At 44.8% G+C, this 22,509-nt stretch overlaps 1 protein-coding gene across 3 annotated transcripts in view; it reads left to right on the plus strand.

The window, feature by feature from the left end:
- The window catches only part of IL2RA (interleukin 2 receptor subunit alpha), a 55,000-nt gene that overhangs the window by 8,386 nt on the left and 24,105 nt on the right, over positions 1-22,509 (plus strand). The window contains exon 2 of one of the 3 annotated variants that reach the window (XM_040451523.1): positions 187-233. The exons of the other annotated variants lie outside the window; for them this stretch is intronic. The gene's annotated coding sequence lies outside the window, so the exon portion shown is untranslated. The remainder of the gene's footprint in view (positions 1-186; positions 234-22,509) is intronic. 3 annotated transcript variants of the gene reach the window in all.

The following is a 22,509-nucleotide window of genomic DNA, read 5'->3' on the forward strand; positions in this document are numbered from 1 at the left end:
AGGAGGGGAGGGGTAAAGCTGAAGGCTGGAAAGGGCCGGAGAAGGCAAGCCGGGCCGTGACCCCGGATGCCAACGCCTCCTGCCTCCTTTCAGGTGTGTTTGCTTTCAGGCTTGTTTCAAGAAACATTTTAAATGCGAATCATAATAACAAGGGCCGATATTCACGGCCTGGGTGCCCTCTTGCAGGTATCATGTGAAGGCATAGCGTCACTTCAGTTAATCCTCAAACTAAGGTAGGCCTTATTATCATCCCCATTTTACTCCTGGTAAACTGAGGCTCACTGAGGTTCACTGAGTTGCCTAGTGTAATACGACTAGGAGAGAGCTCGGATTTGAGCCAGGCCGTCTTGTTCCAGAGCCTGTATTCTTTACTATTCTTCTAAGCGGCCGCTAAGGTCATAAATTCATGTGCCATAAAGTTTACCCTCCCTTTTTAAAAAATTGAAGAAAGTACCAATGAGGAAGGTCACAGCTCCTGAGGCTGTACATGAATTACCGTGTCTGTGCTCACAAAATCCAAACCTGGCTGCCCTGTAGCTGCCCCTTCCTCTTCTCAAGCGACTGACTTGACCTCTTGAGTCCCACTGAGTCCTTGGCATCTCAAATTCTCTGAATCCTGCTGTTCCCCTCCAGGGCTCTTTCCACCCCGCGGCCCCCGCCCCCAAGAGCAGCCTGGACTGCCTTTCTCGCTTTTGACTGCTCTTCAAAGAAAGCACTTTAGTCGAACCACGTCTGCCCCAGCCGCCCACAAAACAGAGGAAATTCTGAGCACCTCCAGGCATGAGTCAAACCCACCGTGTTCAGGAATCTCTGCCCACAGAATCACCCACTCTTTTCTGTTTGGGACAGAAATAGATACCTTCTGTAGAAGCCTCGCTGCTTTTTGTATTCTCAGCAAAAAAAAAAAAAAAAAAAAAAAAAAAAAAAAAAGGCAAGGATAGGTGTATGCCCCTGGGGCAGGATCGTGGGAGTTTTCTCTGCTGTGGAGTTGTTCGGAGTTTAGAAAACATTGCCGCCACGGCACAGTGGATGGCCAGGTGGCAGAGGGAAGCAGTAAGGCGGCTGGGGGACCATCTCGGCTGTGGCGGGACTTTCAGTTACGTGTTCATTCCTTCGTTTATTAATCATTCAGCAAATGCCAACTACTGTGTGGCAGATACAGAGTGAGAGACGAGTGTAGGCCCCGTCCTTGGCCTCCGGGAAGTCCTCGTCCGGCAGGAGAGAAACTGGTTGCACAGATAATTACAACACACGGGGACATCCAAGATCTACGCGCAGAGAAAGGGGATGGAACACACCGATGCTTGTGCTTAGTGCAGACCCAGTGCGTCTGAGGTCTGTAACTGCCTCGTGTTGACGTGGACAGCCGGGACAGACAGGAAGGCTAGAAGCACTGTTTGGTCATTAATTACTAAAATTACCAAAATCAAACACCACCAATTTCGAATTACAATTATATTCCAGTAATATAGACAGAGGATTCGCAGAAGCTTTCTTTGGCTCAAGAAATTCCTTTCTGGGGGCACCTGGGTGGCTCAGTCAGCTGAGCGTCCGACTTCGGCTCAGGTCATGATCGCACGGCTGGTGAGTTCAAGCCCTGTGTCAGGCTCTGTGCTGACAGCTTGGAGCCTGGAGCCTGCTTCAGATTCTGTGTCTCCTTCTCTCTCTGCCCCTCCTCCACTTGCACTCTGTCTCTCTCTCTCTCTCTGTCTCTCTCTCTCTCAAAAATTAACATTAAAAAACATTTTAAAAATTCCTTTCTGGAGAAAATGGGAACATCGCAGGTGGAGAACAAACTGATTGCTCCCACAGCCCCCGAGTATCTGAGAAGCACATTTATAGACAGTGCTGGCCAACCGCGACATTCCCAACTGTGTGTGAACAGTTCTCCGGTCCTAGACGTCCAGAAGGCATGCTCCTCCCTAAGGAAGAGGTGGAAGGCACCTAAGCACTCCTTAAAAACACATCAAAGGGGGTTTTTCGTTCCAAAATGGAATGAACCCCATGGAGAAAACTTGGGCCCGTCTCCCCTGAGAAAGATCGGTTTATCACGAGACCAAGTAAAGGGCACAGGAATCATTGCTAAGAGTTCTGCTCAAACCCCTGAAACTCAGGTTGACGTCAGCCTCTTCCTGTCTCGGAGCTCTGTGAGTTTCCCGGGAGTTTTGGGGGCGCTGACTTTGCAGGAGGCGACACCGCTGACAGCTGTCCCGGCCGCGGTGGCTTCCCCTTTCCCGAAGAAGAAGAAGAAGAAGGGCAGAGAGCCTTGAACCCAGCTGAGCGGCCGTGCGGTATCTGCTTCCGGTGCCTGCGGTAGTGACACCTCTGTTCAGAGACTGATTTAGAAAAAAAAGCACCTTTGTAAAGAGAAAACTCCTTATTTTAAGTGGAAAGCAAAACAAACTACAAAAAAAAAAAAAAAACAAAAAACAAAAAAAAAAACCCCTTTGTGAAATGAAAGGGCAGTTTCCTCAGACATCCTGCTAACACCCGGGGGAGCACAGAGACCGCAAAGGGTAAGCAGCTCAGCTCGCCTCCATCATGTTGCCATTTATTTCACTTTTCGGCTTTCACTGCCTGTCGCCACCTTTCACTCGGCAGGCTGTCGGTTTCGTTTCCCTCTGCCAGGGTCCCGGGCCCGGGCTTGCGACGGGCTGGTGCGACCCAGCCACACCCAGCTGTGCGCTCCGTGCCCACCGGCCGGAGGAACTCTCGCCACAGCTCTGCGACACGGGGGTCGTGATGACTCCCATTGGACAGGCGAGGAAAGCCAAGTGGTGAGGTGGTAAGCGATGCATCCCAGACAGGCTATCAGTTCGGTCCCTCCGCAAAGGCAGCAAGCTGTCCACAGGTGTCCTTGGGGCCACGGGCTTCTAGGCAAGCCTTGAGTCTCGCATTTGAAGCACTCTTTCGTCCATCCCCAGACTGACTCCCTTGAAAGCCACTTTCATGCTGCCTTTTCCCTGACCAAAGAGCTCGAATCCTCCCCTGCCGCGTCGGGGACACAATTCATTTCCTCTGCCCGGCGGCCAACAGTCTGATGGGACCGTCCGCATGTCCTCAGCTCACAGGACACTCCGGTCAGCAGTTCCCCTGCCACTTCCTCACCTGGGGTCTCGAAGCCCGGCTCCTGGGGGCGCCCTCTCCTCTTACTGGAGTAAACTTCTGCGTCTCATCTGCTTGCTTGGCATTCTTCCCACCTGGACGGCATTGTGGGAGCGTGGAAAGGGCTCATGACTTACGGAGTCTACAGGCCTGAATTCAAACCCTAGCTCGGACATGTGTGACTCAACTTCCCTTCAAGACAAGCGGCGAGTGCCATTCCCTGCAGGCACTATCGAGGGGCGCGCGCAGGGGACTGGCACAGTGTGGGAAGCACTGGGAAAAGTAACTGCAGGTGGTCTGGGAGTGTAGAGGGATAAGACACAAAAGCAGACAGTAGGGTCCAGAAGTTTCCCCAGAGAACAGCGATGAGGCAGGCCTGCGGGAGAAGCAGGAGTCAAGAAGGTGGGAAGTGAGCACGGTGTGAGCAGGACGAGGACAAAAGACATGGTTGGTGCTGAGAGCCTCACAGAGCTCTACTGGGCTGGAGGGGCGGGGCAGGCAGCAGGAGTGGACATTTCTAAGGTGGGGCGTGAGCTAGGATGCAGAGCCTCGCCAGGCACAGGGGTTTGGATTCTAAACTGCAAGGGACAGGAGAACACGGAGTGGCCTTGGGCAAGGGAAAAACACGATGTGTGCTTTAGACACTCTAGGTAAGAGCTGACGGCAGGCGGCTCATTTAAAGCTCCTTGGGCCTCAGTTGCTGTGGGTACAAAATGGGAGTAACAGGGGTGCCTGGCTGACTCGGTCGGTGGCGCATGTGACTCTTGATCTCTGGGTTATGAGTTCTAGCCCCACGCTGGGTGTAGAGATTACTTTTTAAAAATAAGATCTTGGGGCACCTGGGTGGCTCAGTCGGTTAAGTGTCCGACTTCAGCTCAGGTCATGATCTCACAGTCAGTGAGTTTGAGCCCCACATCGGGCTCTGTGCTGGCAGCTCGGAGCCTGGAGCTGCTTTGGATTCTGTGTCTCCCTCTCTCTCTCTGCCCCTCTCCCGCTAGCACTCTGTCTCCTTCTCTCAAAAATAAATAAGCACTAAAACATTAAAAAATATATAAAAAATAAAATCTTTAATAAAATGAAATGAAATGGGAATAACACACGCCCACACTGGGGGGGGGGGGGCTGTAAGGCTTACAAGATGGCCTGCCTAAAGCAACCAGGATACAGTAGGTGCTCAATAAGTGTGACTTGCTGGACTTCTAATCTGCACGGTCGAAGGCCTAGCAGACCCTCCACATGGAGGTCTCACAGGCTTCTCAAACTCGATACACATAGAATCGTCCCGCCCTCTCTCCTCTTATTTCCTGTTCCACCGAAAGGCACCACCATCCACCTGACTGCCCAGGAAACCTGGGCAAAATCCTACACCCCCAATCGAGCCCCCTCTTGACTCTGGCCCTCGCCACGTCTCAACGTGAGCAACCGCTCTGTGCTCTCTCTCATCACCCCCCACCAAGACCCCTACCATAGCCTTCCCGCTACGCGGGTCAGAGGCAGGTCGAGGGCGGTGGGAGGCCACAGACTATGGTGGCCATGGGAACGGGGTGCAGCCGGGACACAGAGGGAGGAGATACAGAATCAGCCACGGGTACCCTCTCCTCTCGGGCTGCAGGATCCAGACCCTGGCTTCACCACAGACTGGTTGTGTGACTCTGGGAAGGTCACGGGACCTCCGGGTGTCTTGTTCCCATGGTCTACAAAGGGGAGACCATGAGAACTACTTATCTAATACCTAGCTAGTTATTAAATGACTTTTATTTATACTCATATTAATTATACTATAGTATAATTAATACTATACTAATACTAATAGTATAATACTATTAGTATAATACTAATAGTATAATACTAATACTAATAGTATAATATACTATACTATATACCTTAATTAGTATATATTTATATATTTGATCATATTTTCATTATAATAATATAATAATTGTATTAATTATCACTAATATTCCTAATAGCCTACTTCATAGGAGATTAGAGAAGTCCATACGTATAAAGTAGCTAGAACAGCATCTGGCATGCAGTAACTTTTTTTTTTTTAAACATTTTTATTGATTTTTAAAAGAGAGAGAGAGTGTGTGTGTGTGCGGTGGAGGGGCAGAGAGAGAGGGAGACACAGAACTCGAAGCGGGCTCCAGGTTCTGAGCTGTCAGCACAGAGCCTGACGTGGGGCTCAAACCCACAAACATGAGATCATGACCTGAGCCGAAGTCGGATGCTTAACCGACTGAGCCACCCAGGCGCCCCTGGCATGCAGTAACTCTTGAGATGAAGTACGAACTGTCTATGCATGCGAGCACATTGATAGAGAGGCTCTGAAAGCCCCCTTTCAGCCCTGACATTCTAGAGCTTACTAAATATTTTAAATACTTGCCCTACAGCAGAGTGAAAAGTCCATTTCTTCAACGCCGTGCTAAGCCATGTCACCTTCCCTCGAGACGGCAGGCTCACAACCTGCATCCAGTCCTTTCCTATGCAGGACTGAAGGCATTGGTTCAAGCCAAGGAAGAAAGACTACCTAGTGCACGCTAGGTGCCACATCGTTGAGGAGTCCCATCTGTCACTTTTTAGCACACAGCAATTGTGCCAAGGCCCGGTGGATCTTGGTAACAAATTTTAAGTTCCCCAGTCCTTGAAAGCTGCAGCCACCTCGGATTTAAGCTCTGTAAAACACCCAGGATTAATGCCCATGCAGGATCATTGCCCGTGGTCACACCCGCTAACTCTGAGGTCTCTGTTGAAAAGAATGGCATCTATCTGCTAACTGAAATGATCAGAGACTGTTGGTTTTGTGCGTTAACTGAGAATTTATATGAGGTGGGAATGATGTAGAGTGGAGACCTGACGGAGCCCGGGGGACAGGGAAGGCTGTGTTTCCTCCAGCGCTGGCTGAGGGAGAGGGGCCCCCTCTGAGTCCATAGACTGAACTCAACAGAAGCCCTTAAGTGGAGTTTGCTTTTCTGAGGCCAGTTCCTGAAGTACAGGCGAGGGCTGTTGGTATAATTTAATCGGCATCCGTAGCCTCCTCCCTGTGCTGTGTGGTCCACGCCGTCATTCCATCCCCACTGAAATGTCCTATTCTTCTGTCTATGGGGTAGCACCTGTCAGCATGTGGATCTGGGGAATACTCTCGGGCTGCTGTTTGCTCCTACTAAACCCGACGTAAGGAAGTCACTGCAGACGAGAGCAGGGCTGTTGGCCAAGCACCAAGAACCCCAGACTCTAAGGCAGCTCTTCCCCCTCCGGTTAGTTTGTGATCTACATTTCCATGTTTGGGTCGTCCTTCTCTGTGAAAGGGTTTGAGCCCTGTCACCAACGCATAGCACTCGTCTTACTCCCTTCAGGCCGCTATGACGAATACCGTAGACTGGGGGGCTTGTTAACAACAGAACCTCACTTCTTGCAGTTGTGGAAGCTGGAAATCTGAGATCGGGGGCCCGCATGGCGGGAGTCAGATGAGGACCCGCCACGGGGCTGCAGATGATGACTTAAAGGCCCCCACCTCGTGACACCATCACACTGGGCAGTGGGGGGTTCCACATGTGAATCTGGGGAGGGGCGCAAACATCCAGGCCAAACGGTATACGCTGTCTTGTTTAAACTTGGAGTGATTCTTGAGAGCAGGGAGGCAGAGTGCCCTCCGGGTGAGGAGGGGACTCCTGGGGAGAGCCGGGGGGCTGCTGGCAACCTTCGATCCAGGGCCACCCTGGCATCTGAGCATGTGGATTCGGTGTGTTTGACAGTCAGGCTGGGCTGTGGTTCTGAGAAGGAGCACATTGTTCCTGAAGGTTCCTTCGTTTCCGGTGACCTTGTTCTGATTCCTTCTCGTCTATGCTTCCCTTCTGATCCTAAGCTTCTACCAGCATCATACTGACTTACCTACTTGGTATTTTTTGAAATCTCAGTGGAAAATCTGCTGCTCTCCAGTTGAAAATCTCCTCAACTCCATGGTCTGTTTCACAGAAGAGTCCCTGTAGAAGGTTCTGGGTGGGATTCACAGAGGTACCATATTTCTACTAAAAATATTCCGTCCCAAGAAAAAGGTTTCAAATGTTTGAAGAAAAACTGTTTTTAGGTTTCAAAGAACAAGAGTATATTTCTACCCCCTTGTTTTTCTTATCTGATAAGGCTTTAATTTTCATCAGGTTGACATTCTGTGGTAAGTGTGTGGTTAACTCTTTCATGTACAGAAGCTTGTTGTCAACGGAGAAGGCTCCCGGGGCAGAAAATCACCACCTCTGCCCATTTCATTTGCACAGGCATTTGAGATCCCCAAACATGACCGTTTTGATGTAGAGACAGCAGCTGGGAAGACTATTTTTGGTTCCCTGCCTCCTTTCTCCCTTCCAAGGTATACAGAAAATAACCGGCTTCCCACCCAACCTCTGATTTTTTTTTTCTTGGTAGCAATGTTCGATGAAACACAAATTGTCCTGCAAAGGGTCTTACCCTGTGAGTCACTCATTGTTGGGTTATGGGAACTGACTATTTGGCCCGCCAGGTCCAGCCAGACCTCAGAAATTGTGGGTCTGATAACAACACACATAAGTCAGAGATGCTCGGGGCTAATTCCTGCAGAATGTGACCATCCACACTGAGATTTTCTCCCTCAAAACACACAGCCTCCCCTCTTGTTTCCCCCAGGGACCACATACATTTTCTTTGATGGCACTAACTTCCTTTAACCCTGTCCCCCCCTCCCCCGAGTTCCCAGACCTGTGACACCGAACATTTGCCCCAGCCACATTCTCCTCAAGCATTTCCGCTTGCTGAACGAAAATGGATGTTTGAATGAATGAATGAATGAATGAATGAACAATGTAGCCAATGCCAACGTACCCAAGCACTTCTTCAGCGCCTATAGCTGCCCACATTGATGCAATCGTTTAAATAAATAATGGATGATGTGGACAGCCAACCACAACCAGAAATGACTGGAAGTGTTTAAGCTAAACTGTGGCGATCCGGTTGGCAGGGAACCGGAAACTGACCATGTTTTAATACATTTCAAATCCATTATAACCTATTCATGTGAACATAGGTGAGAAGCAGGAAAGAAACAGAACGATCACAAACAGTTCTTAGAAGATGAATTCAAAGAAACTCCATTTCCTTGTTCTGACACAATCGAGGCTTAAAATAATTAACATTTTCAATATTTTTTTCCAGTTCACAAAGTAACCTTACATATTTTATCATTTGGTCCTAAAAACAACCCTGCTGGAGGCTTAATAAGAGAAACAATTAGGATTCGTGGGGCATTTTACAGATTATAAGGTCCTTCGCTCACATTATTTCCACTGACACATTTCTGTTATTCATACCTTTGCAATTCACACGTCAGCACAACATGCTTCTCCTAGTCCCCTGAACACAATATTCCCTCTGCCCGGGTGACGTAGTCTGCTGAACCTGCCTGGTGAACCCGACTCGCCCTTCCAACATGGTACAGCAAAGAGCAGCCTTCCTCCTTACCTGGCTCACAGGGAACAACCCCCCATCGGGGGGCACCAGGCCCTGAAGATCAATCAGCACCGCGAAAGGCAAAGACTTGGAGTAACTCAGAAGCTTCTACGGTCACGTTTAGTTAACGACTCTGAGGAATCTGCCACCTGCTGATGGATCAGCGGACTCCATCTCCAAACTAAAGCAATGAAATAGTCAGTACCACCCCACAACAAAAACTTAGTCCGTGTTTAACAAACCCACTTCCCGGATCAAAACGAAAAGAAGGGAGGTTTGTTGTTGCAACCAGAGGTCAATCACAGGGATGGAGAATGTATCAGACCTCTCCTCCAGGCCATTGACTATGCTCCTAGGGCAATTGGTTCTGTGAGGTAGGAAGCTTGACTGGGCAACATTTTAAGGACATAATGGAGGGCTGGAGAGCTGGGAGGTAGGGAGGAACAATAAGATGCAATTGCTATGGCAGGTGAGCAGTTGGGGGCTTAGGAGAGGGTGAAGGTAGTGGACGTGAGAAGGAGGCATGGGCAGGAGGGTTGCAGAGGCAGCAGTAATGACTCCTGGGAAGTGATTCCATATGAGGGCAAAGAAGCAGCGGAATGTAAAAAGGCTGCTTTAGTGTCCAGCTGAGGTGACACAGACGATGGGAATGTAAGGGTCACGAAGAGAAACAAGAACAAGAAGGGGAACAGCCTTTAACTTTTAATTCTGAGATAACTGTAGATTCACAGGCAGTCGTGAATAATAATGTTGACCGATCCAATACAGTCTTCGTTCACTTTCCCCCTTAACCACAGCACAGTATCACAACCAGGAAATTGACATGGGTGCAATCCATCAATCCTATTCAGATTTTGCCAATTTGATATGAATGGCGTATGTGTGTATTTAGTTATGACATTAGTGTAGTACGTGTATTTTTGGTTCTACGCAACTTGAATGCATGTGTAGATTCATATGACCACCACCACAGTTAAGATACACAACACTTCTAGGGTACTTGGGTGGCTCAGTCAGTTGGGCGACCGACTTCAGCTCAGGTCATGATCTTGTGGTTCGTGAGTTTGAGCCCCTGCATTGGGCTCTGTGCTGACAGCTCAGAGCCTGGAGCCCGTTTCAGATTCTGTGTCTCCCTCTCTCTCGGCCCCTTCCCCGCTCATGCTCTATCTCTCTCTCCCTCAAAAATAAATAAACATTAAAAAAAAAAAGATAAACAACACTTCCGGAGTGCCTGGGTGGCTCAGTCCGTTAAGTGTCAGACTCTTAATTTTGGCTCAGGTCATGATCTCCGGGTCGTGAGTTCGAGTCCCATGTCTGCCTCTGTGCTGACAGTGCGGGGCATACTTGGGATTCTCTCCCTTCCTCTCTCTCTCTGCCCCTCCCCCTGCTTGCATGCATGCACTCTCTCTCTTTCTCAAAAATACATAAACATTAAAAAATTCTTTAATAAAAAAAAGATAACACAACAGTTCCTGTCACAAGGATCTCTCCACCTTTCATAGCCACAACTACCTGCCTTCTTGCTTCCTAATCCCTGGAAACCAGACTGTTTCCATCTCTATATTTTTGTCATTTTAAGAATGCTATGGAATGGAATTTTACAAAATGTAACTTTTGAATTTAGATTTTTTTCACTCAACATAATTCCCTTGAGATCCACCTTTCTGCATTTCCTAGCTGGTATTGTCCTGTAAAAGAGAGCTTTCTCCCTCCCCAACCCCACCCCATACTCTTTTGGTATCACTATGGGTTACTATCTTTTAAAATAATTTCATGATTTTATTATTTTCACATTTGACTCTCTTGGGTTTACTGGATGTACTATCACATAATCTACAAGTAGAGAGATAGTTTTCTTTTCCTTTATTTCCAGTTTTTATGCTTCTACATTCTTTTAACTGATTGTCTTGGTTAAAACCTCAATGGCAATGTTAGGCAGAAGAAGAAACAAAGCTTTGAACAGAGTTGAAGCATGGAAAGGCTAAAAGGCACAGTGCTATGTCTCCACTCAAGTTCAGGGCTGGAGATATGAATCTGGAAGAGGCAGCATGGTATTTTTGTTAAGAACACAGGCTCTGAAGCTTGGGTGAGACTCCCAGCACTTGGGCTGTCCAGCTGTGTGACCTAACTGGGTGCCTCAGGCAATTTATCAAAACTTGCTGTATCTCACTTGGAAAATGGCAGTAATAATTGTAATATTTATTTCATGGTATTATTGTAGACCTGAATTAGTTAATGTGTGTAAAGACCTTAGAACAGCCTTTTGAACTTGGTAGGAATTCAGTGTTAGACTTCTTTTATGAAGCCCTCAGCATAGAGGTAAGGACTGAAGTAATGAGGCTCCTAGGAATAGAATGACAAGAGCCAAGGTCAAATCATTGGGAAAGTCCTGCCCTGAACTCTTCCGAACACTTTTTGGGTCACAGATTCCTTGAAGAATCCTATGAAAGCTGTCATCCTCCTAACCCCAGTCTGATCATGCAAAAAACATCAGACAAATTCTAATAGTGGGGCATCCTCCCAAATACCCCACCAGTATTCCTCAAAACAGTCAAGGTCATGAAAAACAAGGGAAGTGAGACACGATCGTGTCATTTGGAACCCTGGGTAGGACTCTGGAACAGGAAGAGAACATTAAGAGAAAACTGAGTAAATCTGAATAAGGGATAAACTTTAGTGAATAATAAAGTATCCATACTGGTTCATTAGTGGTGACGAATGTACCGTACTAAGATATCCATAACAGGAAACGGTCGGGTCGGAGGACTTATAAAGCCAGAGTAAAGTGAGCATTCAGAGAAAGAAGGCCAAGGAGATGAGGAACCAGGAGGTCATGGTGTCTTACAATACCATGAGTGAAGTTTCAAGAAGGAAGAGCTAAAAGAACCAGATGCTAAACACACTTTGAGGAAACCAAGAGTTGCCATTGGACTTGGTGACTCATAGCTCCTTGGTGTGCTCTGAAAAAAAAGTCATTCCAGTGAAAGCAGAAGGCACACTGAACGATAATGGGCAGAGCGGGTAGGGAGGGTAGAGGAATGATGAGGTGCGGACTCTTGCAAGATACTGAATTACGAGGGAGAGAAATAGAGATTGATTGCTGGGGCAAGTACTGGGATGCTTCCAGGCTAAGGAGGCTCTGGAGAGCCCGGGGTGGGGGTGGGGGGGGTGGGGTGGTGCCAGAGAGGGACACCAGCAGGGCACAGCTCCAGAGGCAGCAGAGAGGAAGCCATCTGAGGCACACCATGTCAGCCTTAGCAAGACCAGGAACATGTCTTACGTGGAAAGGCAGAAGAAAAAGCATATGATGAGTAAAAATGTGGAAATTGTGAGATACGGAAAGTTGAGGAAGTTCAGAAACAAGGGAGCAAGTAGAGGGTGAGTGGGAAAGGGCAACCAAACGCTTCATGTGGACGAACTCTCAGCATCACTAAGGTTGGGGGGCGGGGTACTAGGAATGCGGAAGTCACACCTAATCTTCAGATTTCTGGGTCACTTTGCACATGCCATCCACTCTTCACCTACGTTTCCTCTCCTAGGAGTGAGGTGCGATTTCTTCCAAAGGGATGTCGTGAAAAATCTTGGGTAAACTTAAAAAAAATCTGTGTATAATTTTCTACGTTGCATTAAAGTCATATAACTGTCCTGGGGCTCCTGGGTGGCTCAGTTGGTTAAGCATCCAACTTTTGATTTCAGCTCGGGTCATGGTGTCTTGGTTCATGGGTTCAAGACCCGAATCGGGCTCTGCGCTGACAGAGATTGCTTGGGATTCTCTCTCTCCCTCTGCTTTTCTCTCTCTCTCAACATAAGTAAACTTAAAAAAAATTTTTTAAATCATATACCTGTCCTATCTTCTTTGTTAAATTATAAAAACCTCAGAGGCAGGGATCCCAGCTTATTATTTTTAGTTATCCTCCAGGGTCATAAATAGAAAATTTTCATTGAACAAATAGTCCATAAGCGACCAAAGGTAATTCATGTTATTAATCGTAAACAGAATGTCATTATCAAATAAAACAAAAGGGAAAAGAGCCAAATATAAATATGCTCTAATAGTAACTTATACTATATCTTTGTCATATTTTATATCTTTAAAACTACTTATTTGTGGGGCGCCTGGGTGGCTCAGTCAGTTAAGCGGCTGACTTCCGCTCAGGTCATGATCTCGCGATCAGTGAGTTCAAGCCCCACGTCAGGCTCTGTGGTGACAGCTCAGAGCCTGGAGCCTGTTTCATATTCTGTGTCTCCCTCTCTCTGACTCTCCCCCGTTCCCGTTCATGCTCTGTGTCTCTCTGTCTCAAAAATAAATAAACGTTAAAATAAAATAAAAAAAAAAACTACTTATTTGTAATATTTATTTAATATCTGTTTTAATATAATATATGCCTAAAATATAAGTTCCGGGGCGCCTGGGTGGCGCAGTCAGTTAAGCGTCCAACTTCAGCCAGGTCACGATCTCGCGGTCCGTGAGTTCGAGCCCCGCCTCAGGCTCTGGGCTGATGGCTCAGAGCCTGGAGCCTGTTTCCGATTCTGTGTCTCCCTCTCCCTCTGCCCCTCCCCCGTTCATGCTCTGTCTCTCTCTGTCCCAAAAATAAATAAACGTTGAAAAAAAAAATTTTAAATATAAGTTCCGTGAGAGCAGGGACCTGTCTTCACTGTCACTCTAATCCTCAGGCCTTAGCAAGGGCTCAACACATAGTAGGTGTTGTATGTGGTCTGCTATACCACATTACCCATTACCAGTTGTAGAGCAGACAAGTCATATCAGTAATGTCCTTTGAAGTTAAAAATAGAACTATCCTATGATCCAGCAATTGCACTACTAGGTATTTACCCAAAGAATACAAAAGTACCAACTCAAAGGGATACATGCACCCTGATGTTCACAGCAGCATTATTTATAATAGCCAAATTATGGAAGTAGCCCAAGTGTCCATCGTTAGATGAATGTATAAAAAAGAGGTGGTATATGTACACAATAGAATCTTACTTGAGAATAAAAAATAATGAAATCTTGCCATTTGCAACGACGTGGATGGACCTAGAGAGGATAATGATAAGCGAAATAAGTCAGAGAAAGACAAATATCATATGATATCACTCATATGTGGAATTTAAGAAACAAATGAGCAAAGGGAAAAAAAGAGAGAGGGGGCAAACCAAGAAACAAACTCTTAACTCTTAGAGAAAACTGATGGCAAACCAAGAAACAAACTCAAACTCTTACAGAAAATCTGATGATTACCAGAGGGGATGGGGGAAATAGGTGATGGGGATTAAGGAGGGCACTTATCGTGATGAACACTGGGTGATGTATGGAAGTGCTGAATCACTATATCGTACACCTACAACCAATATTAAATTGTATGTTCATTGACTGGAATTTATGTAAAAACTTTAAAAAATAATAATGTCTGGGGCACCTGGGTGGCTCAGTCAGTTAAACATCTGACTCTTGATTTCCGCTCAGGTCATGATCTCACAGTTTGTGGGATCCAGCCCGGAGATGGGCTTCATTCTGGAATGGAGCCTGCTTGGGATTCTCTCTCTCTCCTTCTCTCTCTGCTCTTCCCCAAGTCTTTCTCAAATAATAATAATAATAATAATAAATAATAATACACTTTGAAGAGTGATACTGTCATGAATCTATCAGAAATTTAATGCTGTTATTAATCACCTCTTTCCTGGGTTTCAAAGAAACGTGTTTCTTTTTAAAAAAACCAGAAGCAATTCATTGCCAGGAGGAAATTTTTTTCCTTCTTTTCCCATTTTTCTATCACAATATCTTGGTATGTCTTTCTTCCAAAAAAAGATCCCTTAAACAGGTCTTTCTTACACAGAGCTGGAGCAAATCATTAGAGACAACCATCCTTTGATGCTAGAATAGAAAAATCTCTTCTTGTTTTTCAAGCTACTCTTAGCATGCTCTGGAGACCAGCTGATATTATATATACCTTTGTTTTGGTTTTCATTTTATTTATTTACTTATTCATTCATTTTTCATTTGGATAAAGAGTTCAGTTAATCATTAAAATCTATGGTGCACTGTCCTCATGGGTCTACGCAACATATCTCTCTTATTGTTATCTTCCTTCTCTTTATTCTTTATCTAGACTTCCATTTTCCCCATAAACACCATCTCTTATGTCCCTTTGTTGCCTTCAACTCCTCTACTACCACAAATGTACAATGTGTGCTTGAAAAAAACGGTGGATTCTGCTGTTGTTGGAGTTTTTCCTGTAGTTGTCCATTACATTAACTTTGTTAATCATGTTTGTAAATTTCTGCATATTCTTACTGGGTTTTTTTTGTCTGCATGATCTATCCATCACAAAGGAAGGCTTTGATAAATCTCTCATTATGATGGTAGATTGGTAAATTCATCCTTCTATCAGTATTTGCCTTATACACTTTAAAGCTATGCTATTTAGTTACCTGTAAGTAAAGAATTTTTTGTTTTGTTTTGTATATTTTGAAGCTGTGTTATTGGGTGCATACAAGTATGAATTGTGGAATTGAACTTATCCCAAGATTCTGGATTCCTACCAGTGCTTTTGCCTCAAAGTCTGATATTAATTAATACAACATTATTTTGTATTGTAATTGTCCATTCTTTTAGTTTCAGAGCCCTTATGCTTGAAGCAGGTCTCTTAGGAACAAACATCAAATAAGTTTATTTTTTAAAAATTCTTTTTTGTTTAACTGCAGAGTTAGTCCATTTATGTCAGTTCTCATTGCTGATATATTTGGATCGGTTCCCACTGTCTTATTTTTTTTTTATTTTGCGTTTATTTATCTTTCTATGCATTTCCCTCCCTTCTTTCGACTTAAATTAATTTTTATTCAATTCCATCCTTTTTTCTTTACTAGTTTGTAATGTATTCACTTGACTCTGTCACTTTAGATGTCATTTTCAAAATTTTGACATGAACTGAGATATTACAAAGTCCAAATTCATTCAGTATCATAACCCTCCTCCCAAATAATAAATAACCTTTGACTGCTTTAACTCTCTCAGCTTCCTGACTTCCAAGATTTCAATTCTGTCTTGATATCTTTTCACATGTTTATTTCATGCAGTCAATACTGATTTAGATTCACTCACAAGTTTACCTTCACCTTTATTCAGCATCTCTTCTTACAACTCATACTTTCCTTCTGGGCTCATTATCTTTCTTTTGAAGTACATCATGAGAGCAAAATGAACTGGTGGTGATTAATCCAAATGCATTAGCCGTTGTCATCGATGTAAATGGGCCAAACTCTGCAGTTAAAAACATGTGCTAGAAATCCAAAGGTTGGTTAGTAGTGATAAAAGTCCAACACACCAGGAAGATGTACACTTAGATGGACCCAATAACATGGCTTCAAAATATACAAAACAAAAATTGACAAAATTGTCAACTTTTTGAAAATTTCTCAGTCTGGGTCTGCCAAATATGTAATTCATGTTTCCGCCGTATTCATATTCAATGCATCTGGTGGGTCCTTTATTTCAGTTATTTTAATTAATCTCTAGATGTTCTTATTACTGCCTCATGGTTTCCAAATTCTCCTTCATCCCTTTTAGGACATTAAAAGCTTATAAAAAAAATTTTTTTTTTTTTGGTCTATTGATTCTGTTCTGGCAGGTGTAAGCTTCTCAGTTTGTTGTTCTTTCTTTCTTAATGGTGGCATTCCTCACGTGTTTTGTTATTCCCCCCTTCGAGATCATTCCTCCTGAGGATATCAACCCAAATGTCCCAGGAGAAGGGGCAGAGGCTGGGCCCCCCAGATGTGACCAGCTGGTGAGTTTGGGACTGGAAGGGGGCCAACCTTCCTCAGGCCAGAGAGGTCCATTGCCTCCCTCTCCCCTGTTGGCCACACCACTACCCTCACCTTCCCACAACCTCTCTGGAGACCAGGGCATTGCTCTTCTCCAAGAGCTTTCTTTCTCCATGGTAGTCACCTAGCCTTGGAGGCAAAGAGGAGAATAGCGGAAGAGAGAGGGCCCAGGGACCAGCCAGTCCCTGTGACACCTGTAGGTGTCACTACCCCCCTCTTTCCACTCCGCCATGCTTAAAGTTGCCCTGGGTTAAGCCCACTCCCCTCTGCTAGTGGTGGGCTGGCTGCTGATTTTCTGCTTTACAGAGGTGATAGAGAAGGAAGCACATGGGAGAGAAAAGGACAATTAAAACCTCTGCCCCCCAAAGGTGGCTTCCTAGCCCCTCAATCTTGGCTGCCTCATACCTCCTAATGCACAGCAAGAAAGACCCAGCCATCCTCCATCGTGTTTGTGCTAGTTTCTCAGATCTCTAAGCAGCCCTTTTGCCTTCGTGACCCTCCAGGTTGGGTGTGCAAGAGTGAACTAGAATTCCATGCTACTTTGCAACCATGTCCGGGATCATAGATGTCTTTAAGAGGGCAGAGTTGTATTTATATATAATCCACATATATTATAGACAAGTAGGTTTAACCAAACACATAATAAATCATAAGAGGGTTTTTTTTTGTGTGTTTTTTTTTTTGTTTTTTTTTTTTTGAGAGAGGGAGACAGAGAGGCAAAGGGAGAGGGAGAGAGAATCTTAAGCAGACTCCACACCCAGGGTGGAGCCCGATATGGGTTTTGATCTCACAACTGTGAGATCAGGACCTGAGCTGAAATCAAGCAGACGCTTAACCTACTGAGCCACCCAGGTGTCCCAAGAGATTTAAAACAATAACTAAGTAAATAAATACATAATCTGCCATACCTGAATCTTGGAACAAGTTCTAATCCTATGCCATTTCAAATGCAGAGGATGTGATGTTCTAGAAGCTGAGAAACGTAACTAATATTCAGTACATAATAACCTAGCACAGAGGTTCTCAAAGTATACAGTCTGCAGGCATTTCTTGAAATTGAACAGTAAGTCTGTCACTTCAAGGAAAACAACTCATGGTACTTATTGTGATAAATTTTGAGATTTGATAGTGACATATGATAAATTTTGATAAAAGAATCAAATTTGAGCAAAATTAGAATTTTATAAAACTTATATCACCACTGTGACCTTGACCACTTAACAAAACTCAAAGATTTTTCTAATGAGATCAGAGGTGAGATTAACAAATCTAATTTGTTACTGCATAATGAATGTTTCGATATTTACAAGATCTGTATAACTTCGTGAAACATTTTTTCCCAAATGACATGCATGGTCTTACAAAATCGGGTATGGACACAAAATCCATTCAAAGTTTAAGACAGACCCATGGATTTTAATCTAACAGATCACTGATCTGCAACTAACAAAGAAGAAACTACGCCCCTATTGAGTTAATAACAAAGAATATCCACAATTATCTGAAAAGGCTATTAAAATGCTTTTCTGTTTTCTAACAGTAAGAGGCTGGGCTTTTCTTCATATACTTCAATTAAACAACATATTGCAGTAGCTTGAATGCAGAAGCAAGTGTGAGAATCCACCTTGCATTAAGCCAGACATTTAAAAAGTTTGCAAAAGTGGGGTGCCTGGGTGGCTCAGTCTATTAAGTGTCTAACTTCAGCTCAGGTCATGATCTTGCAGTTCATGGGTTCAAGCCCCGCTTTGGCTCTGTGCTGACAGCTCGGAGCCTGGAGCCTGCTTCAGATTCTGTGTCTTCCTCTCTCTCTGGCCCTCCCCCGTTTGTGCTCATTCTCTCTCAAAAATAAATAAATAAACTTAAAAAAAAGTTTGCAAAAATGTAAAACAATACCACTGTTCTCACTGCTTTTTGATGTTGTTTTGGAAAATGTAGTCATTTTTCATAAAAAAAGTATTTGTTGGTGTAATATTGTTATTTTAAAATGAATTAATAGATATGCATTTTTAAGCTAGTACAGTTTTAATTTCTAACATGGTAAATAACGATTGATACAATCCACAAAAACAAAAGGTTCTGGGGGTCTTCCATAATTAAAAAAAATTTTTTTTAGTGTTTATTTTTGATCGAGAGAGAGAACGTGGTGGGGGGGGGGGGGGCCGTGCAGAGAGAGAGGGAGACACAGAATCCGAAGCAGGCTCCAAGCTCTGAGCTGTCAGCACACAGCCCGACGTGGGGCTCGAACTCACGAACTGGGAGATCGTGACCTGAGCCACCCAGGCACCCCCCCGTCAATAAATTTTAAGAGTGAAAGGGGTCCCAATACAAAACGGTGTGAGGATCTCTGCCCTGGTCATACTGGTTGCTTGAACATTAAAATACTCCCAAGCTCATCTGCGGACTCAAACCTGTCAAACGACCTCTCCAAATTCATTACCCCAGCCCCTCCCGTACATCAGGAACTAGAGCACTCCTCGCTTCATCATGCTTTATTCTGCTTCCCAGATACTCTTTTTACAAACTGAAGGTCTGCAGTGACCCTGAGCTGATAGAGTCTGTGGGTGCCATTTTCCAACAGCATTTGCTCACTTTGTGTCTATAGGTCATCGTTTGGTAATTCTCACAAAATTTCAAAGTTTTTCGTTATGGGTGTTATGGTGATCTGTGGTGGTTACAAGTCGCTGAAAGCTCAGATGATAGTTAACGTTTTTTAGCAATAAAGTATTTTTAATTAAGGTATGTACGTTTTATTTCTTTAAGTTTTTATTGAAATTCCAGTTAGTTAACACACAGTGTTGCATTAGTTTCATGATATAGTGATTCAACACTTCGATACATCACCCGGTGCTCATCACGACAGTGCATCCTTAATGCCCATCATCTATCTTACCCATCCCCCATCCCTTCCCCTCTGGCAACCATCAGTCTGTTCTTTGTAGTTAAGAGTTTGTTTCTTGGTCAGTCTCTCTCTCTTTTTCTCCCTTTGATCATTTGTTTTCTTAAATTCCACATGTGAGTGAGATCATGTGGTATTTGTCTTTCTCTGACTGACTTATTTCACTTAATATTATACTCTGTAGCTCCATCCATGTCATTGCAAATGGCAAGATTTCACTCTTCTTTATAGCTGAGTAATATTCCGTGTGTGTGTGTGTGTGTGTGTGTGTGTGTGTGCGTGCGCATCACATCTTTGTCCATTCATTAACTGATGGACAGTCGGCTGTGTCCATATCATGGCTATTGTAGATAATGCTGCTATAAACACAGGGGTTGTAGATTAATTAATTAATTAATTAATTTATGTCTGTTTATTATTTTTGAAAGAGAGAGAGACAGAGAGCAAGCAAGGAAGGGGCAGAGAGAGAGACACACACACAGAATCCCAAGCAGGCTCCAGGCTCTGAGCTGTCAGCACAGAGCCCAATGCGGGGCTCGAACTCACAGACTGCAAGATCATGACCTGAGCTGTAGTCGGCCACCCAACCGACTGAGCCACCCAGGCGCCCCTATTTTTTTAGACATAATGCTATCTCACACTTAATAGACTAAGGAATAGTGTAAACAACTTTTTTGGAGATCAAAAGTTTCATTGGACTTGCTTTATTGCCAAATTTATTGCACCGCTTTATTGCAGTGGCCTGGAACCGAACCTGTAGTATCTTCTGCTTATGCCTGTAAAGGGTTAGTACCTGGCAGGCAGGGACTCCAGACCCCTCCGGGATCGTACACTGGCATCTCTTCACATTGGTCCCTGACCTGCTATCCTGCTTCTTCAGTATTTTGGGTCTCACTCCTGCACAGAAACCAACTGCATTGCCCTCTGAGCTTTCATGGCGATCTCATGACCCCGAAGACCTTCTCTCTACACATGCCTGTCCTCTTCATCCTTGCTTCTTCCTGACACCTTTAAGCGTGCTATTTGATAGCGTTTTCTGAAAGTAAAAGTGAGATTTTTTTTTTTTTTTAAGACAGAAATCAGGGCAGCAATACTAGGCTTTCTTGTGATTCCTGTCCCACCACCTTGAGCTGGGTGGTTTGGACAATTTACTGAAGCCCTTGGACCCTCAGTCTCCTGCTGTGTAAAGTGGGGATGACAGTATCTACCGTTCAGGGTTGTAGTGAGCTTTAAAGGTAGGCTATACAAAGAAGCAGCACACAGGCAGGGCTCAGATATCCTAGTTACTAGTATATAAATAGCCCAAAATGGAGGACCTGAGCTCTCTGACTTCTTCAAAGATAATGATCTGAATTAAACCACAACATTTCGCAAACACTTCCCAGTGACCCACATAGTTTAGATGTAGGTCTACCACTCAGCAAGAGAGAACCTTCCACCACTGGGTAGAAAGCACACGCGCTCCTTGAAGATTATGATTTTATGTGTTGGGAAAGCACTGGCCTAGGAATCGGGGGTCCCGCTCTATTCCCAGGCTTGCCAAAACTTGAGGAATGACACACGGCCTCCGTTTCCTTATCTACAAAATGTGCGGATGGACCTAAATAATCTTTAGGGTCTCTCTCAGCTCTCAGACCCTAGGATCTTATTAAGAGGAATATTCAACATGCCCTATGGTATTTTATTTTGCACCAAAACACTTGCTTTTTTTTTTTTTTTAAGTTTATTTACTTATTTATTTTGAGAGAGAGAGAGTTGGGGGAGGGGCAGGGGTGGGGTATAGGCTCTGCACCGACAGCAGAAAGCCCAACACGGGGCTCGAACTCACAAAATGTGAGATCATGACCTGAGCTGAAGTCGGATGCTCAACCAACGAAGCCACCCAGGTGCCCCAACACTTGCTTTCTGGAAGGGCCAAACTGCTGGTTCGGTCTGCCAAGGAAGTTGGAGACTATCTTTGACATTAGACATAACTTTGGGGTTTCTCTTAGATATGACGTAGAAGATGAACAGCTTTAGGTCAAGAACCGGATTATTTCTTCATCAGGTGCCCCAAGCTCTTGATGCCCTCCTGTGTCCTTTATGTGAGCTTAATAAATCACCTAGAAGTTTCTGTACTTAATCAATTGTTCTGCCGTTCATCTTCAATGTCTAGTATATAGAGGGAGAAAAGGAAGGAGCAGAGATGAAGCCATCTACTCAGGGCTGGCTGGGTTGTGGGTAAACGTAACTTGACCTTGATTCGCCCACTGAGCAAAGAACCTTATTTCAGCCTCTGTCCACATCCTTTTGAGTCCTCTTTATTTTCCTTTGTCTTTCATGTTGTTCACATGGGCCGCAAAGGCCAGAAGGGTTCTCTTTCATTTTGAACAACATCAGAGAAGAAAAACAAATCACCTAGCCCACAACCGTTTTTCACTCACCCACCTTCCCTCCCGCTGAGTAAGTTTTTACTGCACCGTCTTAGATACTGAGTAAGGCGCCTGGAAACAAAGTGCTTTGTAAACAGGTTCACGTTCACTGGCCCCTGAGCCTGTTCCCTGTCCACCGGGGCGGGGGTGGGGCGGATGGAGAGGGAGATGTGGCAGCCCCTGCCTCTCCTAGTGTGGTTGTGACACCAGCAGCATCTGGCAGCTTGTTAGAAACCAGAAATTGTCTTAGCCTCCACATTTGTCCTATTGAATCCAAGGGTACATTAAAAAAAATTTTTTTTAATGTTTTTATTTATTTTTGAGACAGAGACAGACAGAGCATGAGCAGGGGAGGGGCAGAGAGAGAGGGAAGACACAGAATCCAAAGCAGGCTCCAGGCTCTGAGCTGTCAGCACAGAGCCTGACGTGGGGCTCAAATTCACAGACTACGAGATCATGACCTGAGCTGAAGGCAGACACTTAACCGATTGAGCCACCCAGGCTCCCCCAAATGTACATTTTAATAAGACCCCCAGGTGACTTTTATGCTGATTCATTGTGGGGAACCACACCCACGGAGAACACAAGCACAGTCCCACTCTTTGTAGAGAATCTACCTTAGACATCACTCTGTTGGATCCAACGACTGACCGCCCTCCAACTATTAGTATTTCTGGTTCACTCACGGACACAAAAATATCAGTGGGGAACTCAGTTTAGTTCTATTCTCCTTTCAAAAACAAAAGGGTAAAAGATAAAAGAGCAGCTTCATATTGGGGGAGTGGAGTTGAGGGCATG

This window comes from Herpailurus yagouaroundi, unplaced genomic scaffold, assembly GCF_014898765.1.
Source record: "Herpailurus yagouaroundi ecotype Mexico unplaced genomic scaffold, PumYag 203, whole genome shotgun sequence".
Lineage (NCBI taxonomy): Eukaryota > Metazoa > Chordata > Mammalia > Carnivora > Felidae > Herpailurus > Herpailurus yagouaroundi.